General features: G+C 34.1%; 1 long non-coding RNA gene across 1 annotated transcript; it reads right to left on the bottom strand.

The window, feature by feature from the left end:
- Nucleotides 1-1,869: 1,869 nt before the first annotated feature.
- Nucleotides 1,870-4,415, bottom strand: LOC116417966. The gene is made up of 9 exons (XR_004228147.2): nt 4,281-4,415; nt 3,963-4,205; nt 3,640-3,892; nt 3,347-3,552; nt 3,092-3,276; nt 2,894-3,008; nt 2,641-2,823; nt 2,321-2,555; nt 1,870-2,237 (listed from the first exon to the last, which is right to left on the bottom strand). It is a non-coding gene; the product is annotated as an uncharacterized LOC116417966 (long non-coding RNA).
- Nucleotides 4,416-7,438: the final 3,023 nt, after the last annotated feature.

Below are 7,438 nucleotides of genomic sequence, written 5' to 3'. Positions count from 1 at the left end.
TTAGTTGTAATACTCTGTGTGCAAATTTATGGGGACAGTGTCAAAGTGAATTATGTTGGCGTAAAAATTATATAAGATATGGAACTGTGTATTTAAAACTGAGTGTGTGCGACTAAAATGTGGTGCGAATCTCTTTTAAAATTAAAATTTAGTGTCACTCCGCGTACAAGTTTGAGCATTTATCTTTTATGTGTAATTTGAATTAAATTTAATGTAATTTAGTGAATTTTATATATGTGCTTTGTTTGAGAATTTGTTCTGTGGTTTTGTGTGAATTTGGCAGGATGCGTCAAACTGCTTGTGCGTTAGATGTGTAAAAAAAAAAAAATAATATTGGTGTAAAAAAAAGATGTAAATTATTGCGTTTTGTTTTATTTTGGTACCTCTCTTAACATTCACTGAGTCTCAATAATTTTTATTGCTAGTGAACTATCCAAACTTGTTAATTGTAAAAGCCACAATGAGATTCTAACTTCGTTTTAAAATTACGGGCGTTTCTGCGCGTCTCACCCGATGTGTAGTTGCACTGACGTCACGGCGTCTTTGTGTGTGTCCACGCGCGACTCGAGTTTCAAATTTTATCTACGACTGTGCGTTCTTTGTGCTCTCGACCCTGATTCTTTGTTCACGCACTTTATAATAATTTCCCCTTTTTACGCGCACTTGTATGGGACTTTCTTTTAATCATCTACTCAATCACACAAATTTTATTTTTAATATGTAAAAACCAAACAATTCCGCGTCTGACAAAGCTGATCAAATCCCGGAGGGGCCCCCAGTTTTGTTAGGGTAATTCTGAGCTTACCGAACTAACAATCAATTTTAATATGAACGTGGGCGGTCAGCTACTCTCCCATACGGAAAGTATTAGTGAAATTACTAATTTGTCACCCCAGAATTGTTTGATTTTGTAAATTTTAACTTTAAATCATTAAGGAAAATAACTTACTTGTGTTTGTTGGATCACTGGAAAGTTAAATCAATGAGGTAGTGGTAAGAACCAAAACTATGACTGCGCTGGGCTTCTCTTCTAAATTTTATTTTATTCTCCTTTGGATAATTAACGTGACGTACAATGAAATTCAATACAATCGTTAGACGTGACAATTAGTAATCCAATACGAAACTCAAAGAAGAATATTAGTCAACTAAATCTTTTAACTCTGAAGAAAAATAATATGCCTTTACTATATTCGATCTACTCAATGTAAAAAAAAACTCGGAGAGAAAGCGTCCTGTCTCTAGGAGCGCACACACAGGAGTGAAGTTTGGGGGAGGCAGAGTTTGAAGAGAGCGTGATAGCTTTCTCCCACACAGGGTCTTTACTTCTCCTTTGCACTTCAGTTTAGCCGCGTTTTCTCTCTCTCTTACTCATTAGGCCTTATGGGTCTAGCTTACGGTCAACGGCTAAACTGCAGCGTCGACTGTATACGCGCGCCTTCAGCCGAGGGAGGAGAAGTTTTGTTTTGGTTTTGAGTTACTTCTCGCGTACGTTAAGCGTCGAAGTTTCTGGATTCTTTCTTTCTTTCGTCTTGGTTGTGTTTAATTTAATTTAAAGTCTTTGAATAGTTATCCAGAAACTTCGTCACTTAACAGTTAGACTACCAAAAAAAATGGTAAAACATTAATCGCATATGGCATATAAATGACGTAGAAAAGTATAAAAAATTAGCTCGCACCGAGATAGGGCGGTCTCGAAGCGGCGGCCAAGATCACGAAGGGCTATCCAGAGCTCCTCAACCACCACAAGGGCAGTATCCGCCACCACCACCGGGTACGTATGTCAACGTGGCCGGTGCCAATGTACCCGGACTACTACTCTACACATAACCGCAGTTCAATTATGGCAAGAGAAAAATAGAACTAAGGATTATGACTTTTTAAAGACTTTATTTAGTTTGTACACAGTTTAACAATGGAGAATGAAAAATGAATGATTTTTTTACAATCGAAGGCTTTTTTTTTATAATCACAAACGCTTTAATTGCACGAATTCAAGCGAAAATCTTTTCTATTTATCTCCGAGCAGGGTTCTCTTTCACTGGACGATAAAAAAGGAGAGAAAAAAGCGATTTTCTGCATGTCATAATATATGGCATTAAGGGCAATCTGATCATCTGGACACAAAATGAGACTTCCGTTCTCTTCATAGTAACATAATACAATTGCTTTTATTAAATCTCCAACATCTCCTAACTTTGGATCTGGTAAATCATATAAAGTGTACACTTTTTTATCTAAAAAAAGTAAACTTATTATTAATTATTATTAACGAAAAAAGAAAATACTAAAAAAATCTCTTCAATAACGGTAAGCTTACCATATTCTACACCTCTTTCCCATGTAGGTTTCAAATAGGTCCTTAGAACGTCATTATCATTTTCATTTTTGTCGGTTTTCAATACAACACCATCTTTTAGTGGATCGCCAGTAAAAGTGCACTTTAGAATTGTACTATTAATAATTAGTTGATCAAAGTAATCTTTTGCTTCTTGAGTTAACGGAACATTTTCTGGTACATCTTTCAGCTTTATTTTTCTTATACCTGACGTTTGCTGTAAAAATAACATTTATATATAATTAAAGATGATGTTCATTTCAGTATTTATTTTTTTTGCTAATATTAAATAACTTTTTTACTTCTTTAAGTTCCTCTGACAACTCAAATAGTTCATCAGTACTGACTTCCTCGTCATTGCCGTAATCAATGTATTCAATTTTTGTATTTTACTGCAGTCACTATTGCTCTATAATAATTGTTATCTAAGATGTAGTGTGCTAAGACTATCTGCCCAATTACTAGCGGGGCACTCAGAGGCTTTTCTGTAAAATATATTTGTATCAATAATGTCAACAACTTTGAATATGACAAAGAGATCAGAAAAAATATTACGATTTAGAGCATGTTTATCAACATCTTGGTCCAGTTTATGAACTCGTTCCTTCTCGAGATTTTCCATATTGCGTACGTGCAATGAATTTTGACTAGAAAACTGCATGAGCATCACCTGAAATATGTTGCATGAATAGATAACTTAAATTTGTATTAATTTTTATTTTATTTTATTCGTGCAAAGAACCATAAACACACCTCATTGCCATTGCTCAAGGGAGCATACAAGATTCCTTTTTCTTCAGAATTAGGAATCCATTTATTTATTATATTATTAGAGCCTTGCCAATGTTTTCCACTTCTTCGGATTTTAATGTTATCATAGCTGACTCACTCGAAACATTGTCAACAGTAAATTGTAAATGTGAAGGTCTGGGCTCAGGCTAAAATGAGAGAAATTTAATGATTATAATTATTGATCATAAATAGGTTCAACAATGTTTATATTCTTACCATCTGAGTGTTCGGTAAAAGTTTACCCATTACACCCATACTGCAAATATTACTGAATTGTTTAGGCACAGGCGTGCAACTGACTGTATCAAAGACTTTCGTCAATGGCAGCTAATCTGATTTGTGAGGTTGTTCTTAAGACTATGCCTCTAGACCACAGCTCACCATCCTCGATTAAACCACATACCATATCGCCAACGTTTGGACTAAAACATTATCACTCAATTCAGAAAAGAAAAACAATTATCGAGGAGTCATCGTTTCACTTAAAATAATTCAACATTTTGTCTCACACTACTGTTATGTCATCAATCAATTGGCAATAGTTGTCCATTTCATCGTCGGGTACAAGTGTTCAATTATAGTCACCATTACTTTCCTTGTTTAACAACATGAATCCCGATGTACCGACTTTAATAGAATCCATTACATTGGGTATATGCTTTTAATTTTGTTTTGTACTCTCTCATACTCCGTTAACTGAGATACAGGCTTTGGTTGTGGGCTTGTCAAAGGTGCAGTCGGCTGTACATTGCAGTTAGTCATCTAATATTTATAAAAGAAAAAAAAACTATTTGTAAATATACATTATCGTTATAATGTCAATGAAAATTACCTTTTCAGTAACTTGAGTAGATTCAACTGGAGTCTCAACTTTCTTTGTAGGTTGTGCTTGAACAACGACATTCGATACCTTCACCGATAGTGTGTCATTGACATTCAAACCTTTACAACTAGAATCTGTACCTTCTGCAAGACGAATTTGCCGAGAAAGCGTTGGTCTTTCAGCAAAACCATTGATTGGACAGACTTTATTTACTTCAAGTTAGTCAAATGTAACCCAGTCATGATAGAAAATCTACAAATGTATATAAGATTATTATAGAAACAGTCATTATTTTATTCAATATAATAACAAAATCTAAAATATTACCTTTGAGATCGTTGAGAATATGGATGATGTGCAGCTCGTTGCCCATTTCTGACACGACTCGCAATCCTCAATAGATAACCTAAACGTTACTGCTGTCTGCACAGTTGTTTACGTGCGCGTAGCAGAACATACTGCAGAAAAGCAGCTCTCGCGATATGGACTATAGAAATGTACTTTCTACTCCGCGCGGTCTGAAGTGAGCCGATTGGTGCGTTTTCTGCACTTCCGGTCGCCAACCCTGCTCTGTGCTTCTATGGGAGTCTATCTTCGTTGCCCCTACTTCTCCTCCGCTGCTTCTAGATGCGTATAGTTCGGAGCGAAAACCGCAGGGCGGCGCTAGCTTACGACTGTATATCGCCAGGGTTGGCGACCGGAAGTGCAGAAAACGCACCAAGCGGCTCAATTCAGACCGCGCGGAGTAGAAAATGAATTTCCATAGTCCATTTTGCGAGAGTTGCTCTTCTGCTGTACGCGGATCCGGAGCATGCGCAGTGGCCTGCTCCGCGGCCACGCTCTCATTGGCGCTCCGCACTCGCGCGCAATTTGAAAAAGACGGAGAGCGGGGCTTTGCGTCAGCCTCTTTTCTGTTAGTTACCATCTTAATTAAGTTGGTTCAGTTTGTGTGATATTTTATGACATATCATACATAAATTCTTAAAGCTAAAGAAACTAAATTAAAAAATTATATTGTACGACAATAATGCACAGAGTACCTTACTAAGTGATTCAATAAAACATTAATAATTACTTGTAGATTTTGGTGGGCTATCGAAGTGTATAGAATATTTTCTTTTTTAAATACAAAACATAGGTGTTTTAAGAAAACGTATACAATCGTAATGCGACAATGTCACAGAAAAAATAGAATTAAAATTCTCGTCAATAATTATAAAACATAAGATTAGACTAGGTGCTGTTTGTCATCAATTTTGAACATAAGAATTTATCCAGTCAATGTATTTTGAGATTTTTGTAAACACTGAAGGATAACATGAAAAACTCTTTGTGTACTTAAAAAAAATAAAACCAATTAGAAAGCTACACAACAATTTTCACATAGGGATATACGTCAGCAGGTAGCTTATATACAAATAAACCCCCCATGACTATGCAAACGAATTTATAAACGCTATCAGCTGTAAAAACCTAAATATTAACAAATAATGTTTAAGCTTAAACAAACTTAATTTAAACTAAAGGCCATCCCACCCTTGCGATAAACATATGCTACTTTCAATCATTCTAGTCCAACGACGTTTGTGGCGGAGCGGTCAACGTCGTTGCTCAGTATTCTTATGCTCCCGGGTTCGAGTCCGGTATACGGCAAATTTTTTTTTTCTTTTCTACTTTCTTAAAAAATTTGCAGTATAAAATGCACAACCACAAGTTAATAGGGCACTATTTTAACCTTGTCGCGCTCGTGCAGGTCTTCAAGCAGAAGAGCAACTCTCGCAAAATGGACTATGGAAATTCATTTTCTACTCCGCGCGGTCTGAATTGAGCCGCTTGGTGCGTTTTCTGCACTTCCGGTCGCCAACCCTGTATATCGCACGGCACGCTTTCGCCCATGCTCATCGGCAATCTCTCCTCTAATCTCTGATAACAGGCAACAACTCCTTCAATAAATATCTGATCAGATTTTCTAACTTTGCCTGATTTTATTTAGTTAAAAAAAAATAATAATGAAGTACACAAAGTTATTCGCAAATAAACCGCATCTATTCAAAATTCTAAAACAAAGGTTAAAAAAAAATATCATAGGTGAAGATTTTTCAGTAAATGAAGTTAAATTATTGTACAAGGAACTTTATCCTAACAAACATTTTACATTAGAGTCTGTTAAGAAATTTCACAACTGGTTAAAATATAATAAAATGAAAATTTTAACTGGTGATCGGTTGTTGTGTCGTACAAAATTAATTGCTCGTAGATTATATAGTATTATCAATTTACTAAGTTCAGATGTTACTTCAGTATTAAGTAATGAACGTCAATACGTGACATTGGATATTACTGCAAAAATTTATAAAATAATATATGCCAAGAGTGGAAATTATTTATTACATCGCAAATACTGCAATATTTTTAATACAAAACTATTTAAGAATGAGTTTTCTCTATTGGTAAATATTCTTATTAATTTATTATAAATTACATCGCAAAATTTTTTGTTAAATATTTTATTAGTAAAATCAATCTACATCAAGATTTTTCCATTCTTATAAATAGTTTTCTATGAAATTAAACAAAGCCATTTAAAATCATTGAAATATTATATATAGTTATATGACAATTATATATATAGTTATTATGACAATGGCAAAATGACTCCCCTCAAATTGTGTGTGAGCTTATGTAGGATATATTATAAATTAAAGAAGGTAAAGTTTTGAAATACATAAAAGTTTTAGATCATTTGAGATATAAAATCTTTTTGATACATAAAAATTAAGAACTGTCAAAATTGAATCCCTGCGTATTTGTAGAGCAAACTTGAATGCACAAAAATTTAATTTTAATAATTAAATTTTTTATAAATAGTTGATCGGTTTTACAAACTGTAATCTCAATAATTGGACTGGCAAACTAAAAGATAGCGCCTATAAACAATATTTATAGTTTTGGTTAATAATCTTACATTATAATATTGAGATGAAGATTTATGCAATTGAAAGACAAAAAAACATATGCTCTATTTTAGCACAAATTCTTTCATTGGCATTACAATGGCTTACAAAAATAATCATAGATTTATATTATTATTATATATAATAAGAATATAAATCTATGATGATATTTAATAATAATATAAATCTATATATTATATATACAACCCCATCTCCAGTCACTTTTACAGAAACTTAACACTTCTCCTTGAGTAGTTTTTCTCGCAAGTACACAAATCTTTCGTTTGCTAATGGTTTTGTGAAGACGTCTGCTATTGATCCTTCGATTTGATATACACAGGATAAACAGTCTTGTCCACATATTGGTTAATAAATTGACAAAATTTCCTTTTTATTTCTACATGCTTCTTGCCTGTTCACAACATATTTCTTGAATACCAGAGACTGCTGCTGATGAGATTGCAATTACCTTTTGTTTTTGTACTGCCCACACAATAGGACCACCGTAGATACTAATACTCCACTTTTAGA

This window comes from Nasonia vitripennis, assembly GCF_009193385.2.
Source record: "Nasonia vitripennis strain AsymCx chromosome PSR unlocalized genomic scaffold, Nvit_psr_1.1 chrPSR_random0004, whole genome shotgun sequence".
Lineage (NCBI taxonomy): Eukaryota > Metazoa > Arthropoda > Insecta > Hymenoptera > Pteromalidae > Nasonia > Nasonia vitripennis.
Note: the sequence above shows the minus strand (reverse complement) of the source record. Positions and strands in the feature narration are given on the sequence as shown.